The 20,000-nt window shown below is 43.5% G+C and overlaps 1 pseudogene across 1 annotated transcript in view; it reads left to right on the forward strand.

Moving 5' to 3' along the window:
* LOC311237961 (cytochrome P450 26B1-like) overlaps positions 1–20,000 on the forward strand; it is a 110,125-nt pseudogene that overhangs the window by 2,607 nt on the left and 87,518 nt on the right. The window contains exons 2-4 of the transcript XR_014621094.1: positions 11,890–11,967; positions 12,688–12,772; positions 15,949–15,984. The product of XR_014621094.1 is annotated as a cytochrome P450 26B1-like (transcript). The remainder of the gene's footprint in view (positions 1–11,889; positions 11,968–12,687; positions 12,773–15,948; positions 15,985–20,000) is intronic.

The following is a 20,000-nucleotide window of genomic DNA, read 5'->3' on the forward strand; positions in this document are numbered from 1 at the left end:
TTTCACGTCACCACACACACATTACACACCTGTCCAGCTCATTATAATGCAATGGCCGTGTGCAAAATTAGATCAGATTCAAATGTACAGCACACCATATACTGCTACAGTGGAATATACTATTCATATACCATAATGTATACCATCTTGTTGCGCGCTCCTGGCCGCACGCACACACAACACACTGCTGTATGTGTGTGTGCGTGTGTGTCTGACAGCTTGAAGTTTATCATGATGATATGATGATAAGTTGATAACGCATAACATAATAAAGTTTTCAATCAATCAAACGTCTCATAGCTCCCTGGCTGTCACATGGCTGGTGACTGACAACTTTTCTGAGCCAATAGGCGCTTTGCGCGACCGTAGCAAGTCGCTTCCCAGCCGGGAGCAGCCGGCTGAGAGGTACTGTGGAGCCTCGCTCTGAAGGCTGCTTGTGGCTCGCTCCCGCGGGAGTTCCGCGCCTCGCCTCGCCAGATTTTCAGAGCAAATCGGACAACATGTGGCTTGTTCAAGATGGGATAGGCGGACGCAGATCTGCGCAGGTTTGACTACTGCCTCGCCAAGCGCGTTGCATGACGGTTAGAATGTTGTCCGATTTGCTCTGAAAATCTGGCGAGGCGAGGCGCGGACTCCCGCGGGAGCGAGCCACAAGCAGCCTTTAGAGCGAGGCGCCACAGTACCTCTCAGCCGGCTGCTCCCGGCTGGGAAGCGACTTGCTACGGTCGCGCAAAGCGCCTATTGGCTCAGAAAAGTTGTCAGTCACCAGCCATGTGACAGCCAGGGAGTTATGAGACGTTTGATTGATTGAAAACTTTATTATGTTATGCGTTATCATCATATCATCATGATAAACTTCAAGCTGTCAGACACATACACACACACATACACACATGCGTCGTCTGTTTTGCCTCAATACTGTATATATAATTCTGTTTTGCCTCGATATACACAGTATACATATATATATTGCAAAACAGAATTATTCAGCAGTGTGTTGTGTGTGCTGCGGCCAGGAGCGCGCAACAAGATGGTATATATTATGGTATATATGAATAGTATATTCCACTATAGCAGTATATGGTGTGCTGTACATTTGAATCTGATCTAATTTTGCACACGGCCATCGCATTATAATGAGCTGGACAGGTGTGTAATGTGTGTGTGGTGACGTGAAAGCGTATCTGCCGCGCGAGACTAGGCGAGGGGCTCTCGTGAAATCGGCAGTGTCCGCCCTCTTAACTCCTCCCCCGGCTTCACTCGGCTACTCTCGTCTACTAGTCGAGGCAAACCGAAATCCATCTTGAACAAGCCTATTCTAACCGTCATGCAACGCGCTTGGCGAGGCGGTAGTCAAACCTGCGCAGATCTGCGTCCGCCTATCCCATCTTGAACAAGCCTAGTACGCTTGTTCAAGATGGATTTCGGTTTGCCTCGACTAGTAGACGAGAGTAGCCGAGTGAAGCCGGGGGAGGAGTTAAGAGGGCGGACACTGCCGATTTCACGAGAGCCCCTCGCCTAGTCTCGTGCGGCAGATACGCTTTCACGTCACCACACACACATTACACACCTGTCCAGCTCATTATAATGCGATGGCCGTGTGCAAAATTAGATCAGATTCAAATGTACAGCACACCATATACTGCTATAGTGGAATATACTATTCATATATACCATAATATATACCATCTTGTTGCGCGCTCCTGGCCGCACGCACACACAACACACTGCTGAATAATTCTGTTTTGCATCAATATATATGTATACTGTGTATATTGAGGCAAAACAGAATTATATATACAGTATTGAGGCAAAACAGACGACGCATGTGTGTGTGTGTGTGTCTGACAGCTTGAAGTTTATCATGATCATTTTTACGATGAATTGAAAATGGGGGACCCTGATGTAAACAAGACGAAAGTCTTTCTCTGGTCTGCATCCCATTAACAATTGTATGTATTGAGCTGTACTGTACTGTACCCATTCTGCAATCTGTTAATAAAGTTTTCATTCATTCATTCATTCATTCATTCATGATGATAGATGATAACGCATAACATAATAAAGTTTTCAATCAATCAAACGTCTCATAACTCCCTGGCTGTCACATGGCTGGTGACTGACAACTTTTCTGAGCCAATAGGCGCTTTGCGCGACCGTAGCAAGTCGCTTCCCAGCCGGGAGCAGCCGGCTGAGAGGTACTGTGGCGCCTCGCTCTAAAGGCTGCTTGTGGCTCGCTCCCGCGGGAGTTCCGCGCCTCGCCTCGCCAGATTTTCAGAGCAAATCGGACAACATTCTAACCGTCATGCAACGCGCTTGGCGAGGCAGTAGTCAAACCTGCGCAGATCTGCGTCCGCCTATCCCATCTTGAACAAGCCTCCTCTCACTCGGCTGCTCCCGGCTGGGAAGCGACTTGCTACGGTCGCGCAAAGCGCCTATTGGCTCAGAAAAGTTGTCAGTCACCAGCCATGTGACAGCCAGGGAGTTATGACTGAGACGTTTGATTGATTGAAAACTTTATTATGTTATGCGTTATCATCATATCATCATGATAAACTTCAAGCTGTCAGACACACACACACACACACACATACACACATGCGTCGTCTGTTTTGCCTCAATACTGTATATATAATTCTGTTTTGCCTCAATATACACAGTATACATATATATATTGCAAAACAGAATTATTCAGCAGTGTGTTGTGTGTGCGTGCGGCCAGGAGCGCGCAACAAGATGGTATATATTATGGTATATATGAATAGTATATTCCACTATAGCAGTATATGGTGTGCTGTACATTTGAATCTGATCTAATTTTGCACACGGCCATCGCATTATAATGAGCTGGACAGGTGTGTAATGTGTGTGTGGTGACGTGAAAGCGTATCTGCCGCGCGAGACTAGGCGAGGGGCTCTCGTGAAATCGGCAGTGTCCGCCCTCTTAACTCCTCCCCCGGCTTCACTCGGCTACTCTCGTCTACTAGTCGAGGCAAACCGAAATCCATCTTGAACAAGCCTGTGATTGATTGATTAAAAAGTTTATTAACAGATTGCAGAATGGGTACAGTACAGTACAGCTCAATACATACAATTGTTAAGAGGATGCAGACCTGAGAAAGACTTTCGTCTTGTTTCCATCAGGGTCCCCCATTTTCAATTCATCATATGACACACATGACATACAGATAGACAGTACTGCTACATCTATACATTTATGACATACCAGATTTTCAAATACAGTACTGTTTGTGATACTAAAAAAAATCCAGAAGAAGAGTATATACATTTGACATGGAAACTGTGCATTGGGGGAGGTTGGGTAGGTGGGGTGGGGCTGTACATTGGAGGTGGGGGGGGGGGGGGGGGGGGGGGGGGGGGGGGGTTGGGTAGGGGGGGGGGCACTGTACATTGGAATACTGACATACATTTGACATGGAAACTGTACATTGGAGGAGGTTGGGTGGGTGGGGCTGTACATTGGTGTGTAAGTGTGTGTGTCAGTGTGTGTGTGTGGCGTCAGTGTGTGTGTGAACCTTGACTGAACTTTTATAGAACGAACGCAGAGTCATAGTGACTCTGAACGAACGGACCCGTGACGTTTCGACTTCCACTAGTAGTCAACAGGTGTCCTGCGTGTCCTGCCTGGCTCTGAGTCATACGGGTTGGGTTTGTGCTCCTAGTATGAATATAGGTACGTCACGCGTGGCGTCAGATTATTATGAATTATGATTATGATTTTCTTTTTGTTCTCCACACTGTTAAAACACGTTTTAGGCATGATATATCCATTTGAGCGGCATGTTCCCACAGTGATGTTAACATTGTCAAGTAGCTACAGCCAGGCTCTGATCATGATTGGATTAATAGACCACTAATGAATACAGGATTATTATTATCTGAGCACGAGGAAGACCTGTGCCGCTGCCTGCAGGGCACATATGATGGAGCGGTGGGGGTGTAGTGGGGTAGGCCTGCATGGTGTATTAGAGGTGGGGGTGTAGGTGGTAGGCCTGCATGGTGTATAATGTATTAGCTGGCATGCATGGTGTATTACAGGGTGGCCCACCAGTCAGAGACTAAGAGCCACAAAAATTACTGTGGTACCACAAAGAGCCACACCATATACCAGCATTTCTCAACCTTTTTTTTCAGTCACGGCACCCTTCATGTGTTTATAGGTCTCACCCTCTGGCCTCTGAAGTTGCTAATGTCTTTTTTATTTGGGCCTCACAGGCAGGGGTGCAGTGCTGGGCAATGGGCATACGCGGTCAAACGACGTTTGGGCTTCGTCACTGAGGCAGAATTGCGCGCATCGTGTGTGTGTGTGGAGTGTTGGGCGTGTGTTATGTGACAAAAGACCGCCCGTCTTGTCCCCAGCTCCGACTCATGAAAGAGGAGAGATACATGTATGCGCGTGCGCGCGGGAGCACGCGTGCACGTGGCGTTTGGCCTTGGCCCATATTACGACTGCACCACTGCTCACAGGGTTAAAAGTACCCTGTGAGACCCACGGTTGCAACATTACAAAATAACTTTTAGCCATTTAAAAAAATAATGTTTATAGGGCGGTCAGGTGGCGTAGGAGAACATGCATACAGCAGCCAGGTAGGGGAGGGGGGCAGGGGTGCAGTCGTAATATGGGCGAAGGCCAAACGCCCGCGCAACAATAACATGTTCCCTCGGTTGCGCACAGAACAGATTGTTGTCTCATCCTTCCAGTCGAGAGATCAAGCAACCCCCCACCTACAGGGCTTGTATTTGGTTGTCGGTATCCTATTATTATGCAAAGTCTAGGTGATACGTGCCGCGACGAGTCATTTTTGTGTCGTCGCGCGGCACTTATCACCTAGACTTTGCATAATAATAGGATGCGCGCACTTCGGCCTCAGTGACGAAGCCCAAACGTCGTTTGACCGCGTTTGCCCAGCACTGCACCCCTGGAGGGGGGGAATTGGCACGGCGACTAAATTGGGACGGGGAGAAAAACAGAAAATTGGAGAAAGAGAAAGAAAAAAAAGAAAAGAAAAAAAATTATGTTTATTTAAAAAAAATTAAGCACATGTAGGCCTATAGTCAATTGGTCCTGTTGTTCAGCATCACAATGCTATTTGATATTAAATGTGTTTATATGTCCCACCCTCTGGCCTCTGAAGTTGCTAATGTCTTTTTAATTTGGGCCTCACAGGGTTAACCTCTTAAGCCCGAGATATACAGTAAAAGTGTATATTTTCAGCATTACGTTTGTTTACCAATTATTTTAACTGTTATTAGTGAAATATAAGATTATAGAAATCTCAGGGCATTGAGTCGGAAACCGGCACATATTGACAGGAGGAAGTGGCACAGCCAAAAGTGAGTGTAGTCTTTTGAAGGAAGAGACTCAGGGCTTTCGAATTTTGAAAAACTACCCTACCCAGCTCACACCAGCCCCTGTCAATCATCTGACTTCTGGATTTACTTTTTTATTTCTCTTATTTTTTGGGATTATCTCCCACAAACCTGAACATTATTGCCATAAAACAGAACGCAGTTAGTTTCTCTACCTTTCTGTGAACGTCTTGCAAAAAACTGGTAGGCCTGCATGGTGTATTAGAGGTGGGGGTGTAGGGGTAGGCCTGCATGGTGTATTAGAGGTGGGGGTGTAACTAGGGGTAGGCCTGCATGATGTGTTAGATGGAGATGGGGGCCTATAGGTGGTAGACCTGCCTATGTCATTTCCCCTCAGTGTCTAATTAACATGTAATACAGATCGATACAAAGACTAACCCTAAATAACATGTCAGACAGCCTGGTCCATACAAAGACACACCTCAGACTTCCGCTTTAGCTCCGGGAACTGCCATCTCCAAAAGTTCTCTGATGACTCCTCCATCGTTGGATACATCACCAACGACAACAAGGAGGAGTACAGAGCTGTGGTGGAGAGCTTCACAGAGTGGAGCAATGAAAACCACCTACAGCTCAACATCAGTAAGACGAAGGAGATGGTGGTGGACCATCGGCGGAGCAAGAGGAAGCCCCCAACTCCCATCATCATCCAGGGGGTGGAGGTGGAGAAGTATAAATTCTTGGGTGTTCTCATGAACAATAAACTGGACTGGACGGACAACACAGAGGCCCTCTACAGGAAGGCCCTCTGACACATGCCTTTTCTATTTGAACGACCACATCAAACAAGAGGTGGACGCGGGCAAATACTGCGGCATGGTCATGCTGGACCTCCAAAAAGGCTTTCGACACTGTCAATCACTCCATTCTGATTGACAAGCTAAAAGCCATTGGTTTTGATAGTTCATCAGTGAGCTGGATGCAATCCTACCTGGAGGGGAGGGAACAGATGGTGCAGGTAAACAGTACTCTACCCCCCCCCCCCCCCTCACAGTGAGCTGTGGTGTTCCACAAGGAAGCATACTAGGACCGCTACTGTTCCTAATTTATGCAAATGACATGTCGTCAGCTTGTGACTGCAACTTGTTCCTGTTCGCGGACGACTCAGCCCTGCTGGTCTCTGACAAGAACAAGTTACAGGTTGAAAAAACCCTCAGCTCAGAACTCGGCAGAATCTGCACCTGGCTCGCTGATAACAAACTATCATTACACATGGGTAAAACAGAGTCTAGTGGATACTAGCAGCGTTCTAGTAAGAGTAGAATATGTACAGATATACAGGCATGCGTTCTTCATGGGACGGGGTTGCACTACGTATATATATATATCAATAGCGCCGGTCGTCAGGTGTGTTAAATACGTTCTCAGATACATTCACACCTAACTTGTTGTGAATGACATGTGTTACATTCCATTCGTAGAGGCAATTAGGCACTGTCTGTAGTCTGTGCTCAAGCGATGGGACATTAAATGCGCATTCGCGGGAGCGCGCGCACGCGCCGGGAGCGCGCGTGCACGTGGCGCCATTATGTGCGTGCAATCCCAGTTGATTTCAATAACGCACCACTGCAGATAGCAAAGGACTATGTGCAGATAAGTACAGACAGGTATATATGCTGTAAGAATGTTTTTTTTAATATATATATGGTATATAGTATACAGCATTATTGTATGCTATCATACAGAGCTATGGGTTATGTGCAGGTGTACAAGCAAGTATATAGGGGGGTTATATGCAGGTATATTCAGACAAATATGATATTATACAGCACTGTTGTATGTGCTATCATACAGAGTATATGGGTAGATAGTGAAAGCAGTAGGTAGGTATTACATTGAGTATGGGCATCAGAGTTCAGAGTGGTGCAGTATTAGATTAGATTAGATTGTAAAAAAAACAGTAAATGGCTGGCAGCAAAGGTTGCCAAATACTTACTGTCAAATTATAGTAAAATCAAATACATTTACAGATTACAACCTTTATTTAATGGTTAATATTTTGATAAAAGGTAATTTACTGTATTTCTATGGCATTTACACTTAAAGTAGAAAAACAAAAGTAATCTGTAAAATAATACAGTGAATTTCCTGTCATTATTATTATTGTTATTTTTTACAGTGTAGGATAATAGTGTATCTTAGGCGAGTGGTTACCTCTTTTATAGCTCCATCCATAATTAGTCCCTGTAATTAGAGTTTTTATTAGTGATTTTTGTGATCCAAAATTATTTAGATTTTGACTTTGCAGCGGGAGAAACCATGGGAGTTTTGATTGGTTGATTGGATAATGGTTGAATTGGCGTTAATTGCTGTGATCGCAAGTAGGGATGCACCGAATATTCGGCTACCAAAAATTATCGGCCGAAAATGGTTAAAAAGGCATTTTCGGCTTTCGGCCGAAAGGGTTTTAGCACAGAAAATATATCACAGAATGTCAAAGAACAGGGTTACGTAACGTTTGTAACCTAAAGTGTTGTTGTGATGACGTAATCAAAACGCGGCTACAGACTTTGCGCAACGTATAACGTGAGCAGCTTGGCAGCTCTTCCTGCGTTCTGTCATAACTAACTCCTCTTGGGAGTCGCGCTGTTTTTTTTTTTTTTTTTGTGGTCTTTTTCCCCCTCCATTTTTCCTCCGATTTTCTCCCATCCCAATGTTAGTCGTATGCCAATTCCCAGTCCCTTCCTGGTCGCTGCGCTTTACCCCCCACAGTCAGATAATTTGGGAGAGTGGAGGCTACCACGTGCTTCCTCCGACACACGTCCAGCCAATCACCGCTTCTTTTCACCTGGCAGCGCGGATTCTCATTGAGAGGGCGTAGCGTGTGGGAGGACCACACTATCCCCCTCACGTCCAATCCGCGCTTAGCAGGCGCCCCGACCGAACTGTAGGAGTCGCTGTTTACAACGACCCGGACCCACCCCGCCAGCTTCTCCCACCCTCTGATACAGCCAATTGTATCAGTGCAGACGGCCAGCCAAGCTGGTGACAACCCCGGAGCTGTGAGCCGGATTCGAACAGGCGAACCAAGCTCACAGCTCCGGGGCTGGTGACGAACGCAATCTCCGCTCGACCACCTAACCGCCCTGGGAGTCGCGCTGTTTCTATGTAAACTCTGCAAGCAACGCATCCAATAAATGCGTCTTTAACATGCTTTATATCCTCGCCATTACTATATGCCTGTCGCGGTTAAAACCTTTAAAACGTTTGCCATAATCATGTCTTTTGCCATAATCGGGTAGCTGAAGAAAAAAAAAAAATACATTATATATATATTTATAATCATTTTCGGCCTTTCGGCATTCGGTTTTCGGCCAACTGTTTCCTATTTTCGGTATCGGTTTCGGCCAAGAATTTCCCATTCGGTGCATCCCTAATCGCAAGATTGCAATTTCCTGGAGGGAATGGTAATTGTAATGCTCACTTCCGCAATCATCATCTTCTGAGGAGTTTTCATCGAATGCGTTACCATGGAAACAGCCACCCGCGCTGCCATCTTCAGAGCGTTAAAGGAACCTTTCAGAACCTCCGTGAGCTCTGAGACAGGTTCTCCAGGTTTCAGGAAGGTTGGGAACGTGTCAAGAAGAGTTGGACGGTTCTGCTGCTGCCACTGGCAACACTGTCAATACGCTCGGCAATAAACTCAGTGTAATAATAATAATAATAATAATAATAATAATAATAATAATAATAATAATAATAATAATAATAATAATAATAATAATAATAATAATAAAATCTGACTACAATGAAGTCAGATTTAGACCAGGCACACTCTTTACACTATGAAAAAGGAATTTCAATCAATGACATCCTTTGTATTGTGGAACCCAGGTGTAGTGGCCGACTGTCACTCCCCGAATGTGCTGACAGGCGTCACGATGCACCCATAATTAGTTCTCTACTCAGTAACAAAGTTTGTGATGTAAATATAGAAGAATGTCAAAGTTGCGGCTGGTACAGTTTGCAGGGTTTTATTGTCCAAAAGTGAATGAGAGTGAATGAAAGGTTAAATCAGAACAGTTGTCAATTGCTCTATTTGTCAGTTCCAAACAGTGAAACAGGTAGGAAAACGAATCTCCATAACAGGTGTATGAATTACAGTGATCAGCTAGGTTACTTATGGAGGAGCTATAATGGAGGTGGTGTGCCCCCTAGTGTTCAAACATAAATACAACCTCTATTCTAAACAATGTAAGTTCTAATATTCTAACAATATAAATCCACCAAGTCGGTTTCTGCTTCTACATCAGGTCTCACTTTGTCCATCTCTATGAGGGCAATGAATCCCACGCATACTGTATAAGATGAACATGTTGAATACTGGGGTGGTCATCACAGAACAAAATGTTCTTCAACTTTAATTCTGGAGGTTAGACAGGCCACACTATGGGATCAACAGCTGGAGGGGTGTTGGGAGACATTGGGGTCTCTGGCCACATGACCTTTTAAGATTTAAGATTTAACTGGACTTGAAGAAGTCTATTCGTAGCACACACCTCCTTGACTACCTGAGAGCACCACAGACCACCGATTCTTTTAAAAGAGGACTAAAAACTTACCTCAAGTTTCAAGTTTGTTTATTAATTATCACAATAAAATACACATACTGTACTTTACGGTGAAATGCTTGGTTCTGTATGAGCCCCTGAGAGTGTGCTTCATACAGTAAAAAAGGTAAGTAAGTAAAAAGTAGGTAAAGAGGAATATACAATATACATATACAATATACAGTAAAAATGAGTAAACAGTGAGGTACAAAACTTTGAGGTAAGATGCAAATGAGGTATGAATGTAGTGCAATAATAGATAAATATAATGTAGTAAAGTGTCTAAAGTGAGTGTTAAGGTGAGTGTTTATTTAAATGTGAGTGTGTGCATGTGGATGTGTGTGCAATGAGTGTAGATGATGGGTTGTTACACCTCTTCACCAAAGCTTTTTCTTAGTTTTAACCTTTTATACATGCCTGTGTGTTTTATCCCTTTTTTTGTATGTGTCTTGTTTTTATGCCTTGTTTTTTAATTGCCTATGTTTTTAAAGCCTATGTTTTTACCCTGTAGCGCTTTGGGATTTGGCTCCAAATGTAAAGCGCACTACAAATTAAATGTATTATTATTATTATTATTGCAACGTAATCATGCATCGACACACGTACAATGGGCGACACATAGGAACACACACATGCATTTTTTTTAGGTTGCTGATTACATTTAGTCTCTTCACTTGACCCATCCCGTCGTTCCCCCTCCCCCCCAAGGGCAGGCAGAGCAGACATGGCGTGGGCAGCGCCCCGGAGACCAATCCAAGTGCTCCTGTCCGTCTTCGTCAGGGACGTGACAGCGTTAGCGATCTGTTCTGCATGTTTTTCCATTGGGTTTATCTCTTTTTCTGGAGGGGAACCCCTTGCGAGCACGGGGGGGAGAACATGCAAACTCCACACAGAAAGTCCCAGGAGATACCCCACCTGACCTGGGTACCTGGCAACCTGGTCCCCAGCTTTAAGCTACTGGTGCCTCTGGGAGTCTGTGGAAAACCTTTGTTGTGCCATGCATTAGGCCTGTCCCTGACTAAGGATTTGTATAGTCGACTTTGATTGGCCAAAATTAGCTGATAGTCGACTACTACTATACCCCCCGAATGCAATTTCTTTTAAAAATAAATAAAATAATTATATATATTTTTATATTTTTGGATCATTCCATTTGGGCTGTGTGGATTGCTTAGTTAATGTCTGAAGGAGTCGACTGAAGGCTTCTTGTCCTCTGCAAAAGCATGCAATTGGTCCACTGATGGATACATCTTGATATTTGTCTAGTCTAGTGTGTTCATTAGATGGGTGAAATCCTCTTTCAGTGCCTCTGTGCCGGTTTTCTTAGCAGTTAGCCTCGCTGGTATGCACGCCATTAGCGTTAGCCACGCTTCTAGGCCTCTTTGCTTTTGGAAAGAATGATACAAAGAATATATATATATATATTATACTTTTTCTTTTCTTTTTCTTTTTTTGCATTAGACTAAGAGGTTGGCTCCTTTCGATCGATTAGTCGAGGTCAACATGTACGCTCACTGTTGCTCTGCTAAAGTGTTCTATTAGTTCTACTAAAATTCTACTAAAGAAATATGAAATATGGTTTTAAGCCATTTGTAAACCAGTCTGTGTTGCCCTGTGTTTCAATCAATCAATCAATCAATCAATCAATCAATCAATCAATCAATCAATCAATCAATCAATCAATCAATCAATCAATCAATCCCTGACTGCAGGGGCCTCTCAACACATCAGAGACATTCCTACATTTCTACAGAGGTCTAGGTTCATCTTGGTAGTTGGTATGGTATATATTACATTTAATTTAACCTCAAACATTACAAAAGAGGATGGAAGTTAAGCTTGAGAAACAAAAACCAAAAGGAACAACGTGTTTTAGTTGACTTCCTCCTGTGCTGTGTGTCGTATCGCCACAGGTGAGGTAATAGTGATGTCACTTCCTGTGTTTCAGAGAAGTCTGGCGTGTTCCTGAAGGACCCAACTGATCTGATGACCAACATGTATGGAGACACCATCGTCACCGCCAACGGTACACATATGTGCACACACACACACACACACACACACACACACACACACACACACACACACACACACACACACACACACACACACACACGCACGCACGAGATGGTTCAGGCTGTAGAGCGCGGTTGTCTGGTAATCTGAAGGTTTTTGTATTTTTTTTGTATTTATTTATTAACACAGTTAAACAAAAGTAAAAAAAAATACATAATAAGTTATAACCATATTGTGAAGGAGAAGTTAGAAGCCTAGAGGCTTATCGTGTTAATACAAACATACATACACACAGTACATACATGCATATACTGTATACTGTGTACATAATAATACATAACCACCCACCCACCTGCCTACAAACCTACCCACCCACATAACCAAATGCATACCTACATGTATGACCTATTTATCTATCTACTACTTTTGGATATGAGCATTTGCATGGCAGGTTCCCGGTTCTATTCTGGCTCCTCCCGGGCAGTGTGTCGAGGTACCCTTGAGCAAGACACAGAACCCCCTAACTGCTCCCGATGAGCAGGTTGGCGCCTTTGCATGGTCGCCTTCGCTGTCGGTGTGGGAATGTGTGAGTGAATGTTGTAAAGCGATATATGCAGTCCATTTACCATGTAACCCTCTCTTGCAACAACCCCAGTCAAAATGTGTTACTCTGTGTGTGTAACTCACCGTATTGTGTGTGTGTGTGTGTGTGCACGTGTGTGTGTTACAGGCGAGGAGGCGTGTCTTCTCCGTCTGTCATTCACTAGTCTGTTCACGGGGGCGTGTCTAGAATCTTCTAACGATTACATCACCAGGTAAGCACTACCGGAGTCTCATGGCCAGTACACTACAGAGAGACTCAGAAGGAGCTTCTATCCCCAGGCCATCAGGATGCTCAATGACAATGACACTATGCAACAACCCATCATCTACACTCACTGCACACACATCCACATGTACACACTCACTTTAAACAAACACTCACCTTACCACTCACTTTACTCACTTTAGACACTTTAACACACTTTATATTTAGATTTGCACTACATTCATACCTCATTTGCACCCTACCCTAAGTTTTGTACCTCATTTCATTTCTGCATTGTACCTCACTGTTACTCATTTTACTCTGTATTGTATATTGTATATAATGTATATTGGTTATTGACTGAACATTCCTTTACTTACTTTTTACTTACTTTATTTTTTTTACTGTATGAAGCACACTCTCAGGGGCTCATACAGAAACAAGCATTTCATCATAAAGTATTCTGTATTTTATTATGACAAATAATAAACAAACTTGAAACTTGAGGTCAAATGAACCCACACCTGTAAATGATAGAACGCCGCGTCAGCATCAACTCCAGTGTCGCTTTGATGACGCCCTTATAAGGAATGCTCACGTTGTGTGACGTATACAGGCATAATAAGTCATGTTTCTTTTTAAATGATACAAATGGTCGAATGGCAGGGCTTTCCCTAAACAATGGTCTAGGGGCGCAGCGGCGTTATGACTGGAGTTATGATTCTGGGGGAAAGCCCTGAACGGTACAAGAACAGTAAGAATTCTTGAAGGATAAGGCTGGTGTAAATGTATTAATATACTTACTGTACTTCACAATGTTTACGTTTATTTGCAAAAGGGACAGTGCATATTAATCAACAATAAATGTAAATATGCTAGATTTAGCCAGAAGGCTAGATTTAGTTAAAAAGGCATCAACCTAAAGTGATAAAAAAGGCTATCATACATAACATACATCAAATAGGCCTACATAAAATACAATTCATCATCACAATATAAAATGTTTTACAAAAATACACATATAAAACAGAATAAATGTTAATTGCATACACACAGTTAATGAATTTAGCTGTGGGTGCAGCTCTGGGCCCCGTTCCATGTACGTGGTTCAACTAAGTCGATCAACATGTCCATTATCCAGCTTCAGTTAACCCGATGTTCAAAGCCGGGATTTTCCTGTTTCACAAAGCAGGATTCAGTCTCGTTAACTCAAGCCAGACTTGAGAGTCAGGCTCAAGTCAGGCTAGATGCGCGCTCCCGTTTTAGGTGGAAAGCCAGCACGTATCGATGGCAGAGACCCTGATTCTCAACGGCATTGATTGATTAATTGATTTAAGACTTTATTGACAGATTGCAATAGGCTCAATCGCCTCGCCGACAAGTTAAATGCGTTATCTATAGGCTAATTCTAAGTCCCTCATTACCTCAATCAATCAGATTATATTTCTTTAAACTTGCCTGCTGGATTGAATAATCAAATGAGATCTTGCTAGCGAAAATAACTAGTTAACTGTTATACAGAATTACGAGACGGCTTTCTTGCCCATTGATTGATGTATAGTCAATGTTTAACTTATCTCCTATGTGGTCCAACGGGTTGTTCTTTTGACTTCCACACGGACGACCGGGGTTCAATACCCGCCTAGTCTTTTCCTTCTTTTTGCAATATAGGAATAATTCAATTTGGTGCACGTTGAGAGCTATATAAAGAATGACATCCTCAATGCATGTAGATTTATAACATTTTAACTTAAAACCAGGCTACTTTGGCGTATAATCATTAATATTATATTCAAAAAAATCATATTGGAAACACGGGGATTTGAACCCGGATCGCTAGGTTGGGAGACATGAGCGCTACCGCTGGGCCACTGTGCCAGATGGGATAGATTCATTGTTTATACATTAATGAACGAGAGACCCGTGTTTAGAATATCCCTTATTTTGAATGAAGTTTTATTTCTTCATCCTCATTCATTCATGTGACGTCAACGGCTCATTCAATTTCTCAAATCCGTCAAACAGCGCATCTCATCAGACATCTTAATCCCAGTTACAATTAAAATAACCACATCATGTGTACGTCGCACGAGCGAGCGCCACCGTCGCCACGGTATATATAACGTGCATTATTTAGGACAAAGTGAATTTAATATCAGCATTTTGGGTCTATTTTACATTTCAAAAGCCCCCTCTGGAAGAATGGAGCACAAAAACGTAATTCAGAATGGTATAATGCAGATCGTAGACTGTGGGAATAGTTTCAGGAAACGGGCTGTCACTTCTTTGCGGGGGCGTGGCGATAGTTCAGGCTAACTTGAACTTGAACTCTGCTTTCGAGCAGGCTCAAACTTTTGGATATGTTGTCATGGTGATTTGGGAAATCCAGGTACATGAAATCGGAAAGTCGGGATAACCGAGTTAGCCGGATAACTTTATCCGGCTAACTCGGTTATCCCGGTACATGGAACGGGGCCCTGGTGTTCTTTGAGCCAGTTAAAAAAATATATAATAATAATTTTAATTGTTCAAGCGTGTTACAGGGCCGGATATTTTTAGGCATAGTGTTCCAATACTGTGTGGCTCTAACAGAGGATTCCGATTGTCCAAAAGCACTCTTCCTGAACGGAACCACGCAGTCCCCCTTGGATGAGGACCTTGTGTGTCTACTATGGTCCTTTCTGGCCACATACAGACTCGGTGGTGGTTGAGCCAGTCCGTGATTTTTTTTTAAAACAAGGCAAGCATTACTGTACAAGGTAATACTCTCTGTAAGTGACAGAGACTATTTAGAGTCTGCCTTAACCGGAACTACTTCCAAGGCAGACGCTGTTGCTTCATAAAGTAGGTCCAAAACTATCTTGTTCATCGCAATGATGTGTAATACTGAGCGAATCAAACAGTATGGCTTGTTTTAACAGTTTTTGGACAACAATGGAGTTATATGACTTCTGGATATGGGCTCTAACTTGATGTTGGCTATGTTGACAGTTATAGGATCTAACAACGCCGGCCTTATCCTTTAAGTCTAGCTGTGTATGAAGGGGTGTTGTCTCCTCTCATCTCTATGATATTATAATGCTTGGTATTCCTTTGAACACTAACAACTGGAGGGTGTTTGTAGCTCAGCTTTCTGAATGGAGTGCACTTGTAATATTTTACCGTCTCCCTCTGTCTTGACAGCGTCTGTGAGCGGTGCCTTAATGAGCTCTCTGCCAGGTGAGAAAAAACTAAGACACAACATAAGATGACTTCTAATCAGGAATGTCCCGGTCCCATGTGAAAGACTGGTATCGGAGCTGAACACTGCTTATTTGAACTGATTGGTATTGATAATACAGTATCTGAGGAATAATTCCTCTTAACACTTTGAGTGCCAGCGACGAGATTTATCATTAGTTCATGCCAACCGTTGAGTGCCAGCCGACGAGAGATCTCGTTTTTAATCGTTATTTTTTTTTATTATTGATTTGAATTCATATTTCATCAATCTAGTCTCAGGTTAGTGCTGCAAACTCTCTCTGAGCTCCATTGGGAAAATACCGCCCCCTATTGTCTCTCGCTGTTGTACTGCACCCCATTGGATTAGACTGAATGAAACACATGGGGGGGGGGGGGGGGGAATCCAGCTTCCTCATTTTACTTCTCGGGCAAGCCACCCGAGGGGATCCAAGTCATTTCCGAGCCCCAAAACAGCGTGGAATACATATTTCCAGTATCCAGCGTTGGATCAATAAACACGATCGATATTTGGAATGGCGATTAGGAATTGGAATAATGTTTTTGGAGAACATCTGATCTGAGGTAAGGAAACTATTTTACCAGTCTTAGGATAATCAGTACTTTTTTCACAGAGATATCAGCGTGTGTGTGTGTGTGTGTGTGTGTGTGTGTGTGTGTGTGTGTGTGTGTGTGTGTGTGTGTGTGTGTGTGTGTGTGTGTGTGTGTGTGTGTGTGTGTGTGTGTGTGTGTGTGTGTGTGTGTGTGTGTGTGTGTGTGTGTGTGTGTGTGTGAGAGTGTGTGTGTGAGAGTGTGTGCGTGCTGATCAGGAAATCTCTGGCTGCAATTGTAGCTTACCACCACCGGTATGACTATGTATGAACAAATAATGGACTCTGTGAAGCACTTTGGGTGTCATGAAGAGCGCTATATAAATCCAAGCCATTATTATTATTAGATTTTTCAGCCCGCTTATATAGTGTGCATAAGTACACATATACTATCGATAATCTAGCGTTTATTTGAAAACGATTCATAAATAGGCCGAAAAATTTCAACGTTTTTTGTGTATTCCAGAATATTCCAGTAAAGGGCGTTTATCACAGAATCTTTATATTTTCCTGAAACTTTCAAAAAACTAGAGTTTTTCAAAATGGTATAAAACGGAAATGAACCGATTAAAAAACAATCCGTTTCGACAATGTTGACTGCAAACAAGTCATTGATAAGCGACGGCCAGATTAGACACATAATTTAAGACATAGTTTATGCGTTGACAAATATGAGAGCGCTAACATTGAAGTGGGTGGTGGCACTCAAGGGGGTAAATAGGAAAACACGGCTGGTACTCAACCTGTTAAGGGGAAAGAAGGGTGAGGGCAAACCCTCTTTTTCAATGATGTTGAGCTCACGGTTGTCTATGTCTCCCAACAGCTCTCTCACTCTCCATTCCAAGACACACACTGAGGCTCTTTGTCTGTCCTCTCAGAGAGCGCAAACACACCGAGTCCGACTTCAGAGCAGGCGAAAGTGCACGGAGGAAGGCACATTTACATTGGAACAGCTGTAAATGCCTAGTCTATTGCGAAGTCAGTCCCCGTTTGAAGATTTTTTAAAGATTTCCAGTTCCAGTGTTCTATTGTCCATTCTCCATGTATAACCAGTTATTATATAATTAATTAGAATGTTAGAATTCATTTTAGAATGATGATCAGTGTGCCTGTACTCCTGAAAAAGTATAGTAATTTATGGTGTATGTTAAGGAATGTGTTGGTGGCGGGACCCAAGTAGTGCAGTCAGATGAGGAAGGAGTCGGGAGACGAGAGTTCAAAAAAATAATAATGTCTTTACTGAAGACAAAACATGATGTACAAGAGAACACGGAACATAACAGAGGCTCGGCCAAGCTGGCGCCGGACAAGGAACAAAACAAAATGCTATCTACTAGACTAACCAGAAACAAACTTAAGAACATGAGAAAACAAAGAGCATCCAAAACGTGAGACACTAACATACACTTACTGATAACGAAAATACATGGACAGGTCCGAAGACGAGGGCAGAGCGTAGGCTCACAGGAACAAACACTAAGACTGAGGCGAATCTGAACTGGGTAACTAAACAGAGGCTAAGACAAGGTTGCGTTGGTGAGGTACTGAGCCGAGAGTTGCTCCACGAGCTGAGATGCGAATACAAAAATACAAGACGAAACCGTAACAGGAAACTATGAACGAGCGCCGGTCCGGCGGGGCGAGATCCTGAATACTAAACACATGATTACCAAAATGGAAACAGCTGGGAGACTAGGGTAACAGAATACTGACACAATGAATAACAGGGAACTAGACTAGACACTACTACAAGACAGAATGAGTATGCAACCAGACAAGGACACTTAGACTAAACAGGCAGGAAACTTTACAGACACAAAAATCATAGGCAGTAATAAGGCAGAGATCAGACATGACAAATACATAATGATAGAATAACGGATAGTCTCTGCCAGGAGTAGTACCGCCAAAAGGCCACCGGAAGGTGCCAGAGGGTAATGTTCAGAATTGTTCAGAGTCAGGGGTGGACCACAACAGTTTATTTGTATTGGGAAAGATACAGACACATTAGCTGGTTGAACAACATCTATATGTGTGGTAATAATGCAGATATTGAGTGTATTTCTGTGAAAATGCGCATGGCGCACGCCTCTGAATCCAACCAAAGCGAAAACTATCGCTTCCACCCCGCGAGTCGCGCGCCCACTTGTGGCCAGTGGGCACAGCTACGCCTGATAACATGGGAGCGAAAGTGAAGCGCTGGTCGCCCGCCCGCCCGCCTTCACACGCGACTGGTGTGTTTGCGCTGTCAAGAGGTACGCTGATTGCTGATTGAGAGGCAGCTGTGTGTGTGGGTCTGCAATCAGGCATGCAGTGGTGGTCAAACGCGGTTAAACGGCGTTTAGGCTACGTCACTGAGGCAGAAGTGCGCGCATCCTATTATTATGCAAAGTCTAGGTGATAAGTGCCGGCCGGGGTATACGGCGCGACGACACAAAAATGACTCGTCGCGCCGTATACCCCGGCCGGCACTTATCACCTAGACTGTGTGTGTGTGTGTGTGTGTGTGTGTGTGTGTGTGTGTGCGTGTGTGTGGAGTGTTGGGCGTGTGTTATGTGACAAAAGACCGCCCGTCTCGTCCCCAGCTCCGCCTCATGAAAGAGGAGAGAGACATGTATGCGCGTGCGCATGGCGTTTGGCCTTGGCCCATATTACGACTGCACCACTGTCTGCAATGTGCCCAGTCCTTCCCTCTGAGCTCGTCATGTACTTCCTCCTCAGAATACCCCCACAGATACTGCAGTATGAGTCCACCACATCCAACCCTTTCAGATTGAATGTTTGTCACTTCAAATGTCTTTAATCTCATCATAATAATCAGATTAGAGCCGCTCGATTACGGCAAAAAATCATGAACACGATTATTCATTGATTTGAGGACATCACATGACGACGACTCGGTTTCTACCTTTCTTCTTGACCGAAAGCTGCCTTTCTGTCATCTTCTACATGTTACTGTTGAATGCCGATGGGTTTGTCTCTATCTATCTCAGGTCACTTACTCGAGATATAACCCTTTGGCCGCCCGATATCCCCCAGCGAGGTGCTAAACTCGCTAAGTTCTCGGGTCAATTACTATTTCTATCAAGCTTACTTCATAGTCACTAGTTAGTTATATCCAGTTGATATGAAATATAAGCATAGAAGATGTTAACCTCTTCTTTGTTTGTAATAAACCGAATGTATGTCTGGGAGAACTCTTATTGCCTATAATAACAATAATATTATTATTATCATTATCATCATTATTATCATCATTTTACGAAAGGGCCTGTAATGCTACTCATTTGAAAGTTTGATGATATTACTTCACCGTCACCACTATCACCGTCACCACTGATGATATTACTTCACCGTCACCACTATCACCGTCACCACTATCCTCATTTGTGAGGAATGGCCTGT

The sequence above is a fragment of the Notolepis coatsorum genome, assembly GCF_963971535.1.
Source record: "Notolepis coatsorum genome assembly, chromosome: 12".
NCBI lineage: Eukaryota > Metazoa > Chordata > Actinopteri > Aulopiformes > Paralepididae > Notolepis > Notolepis coatsorum.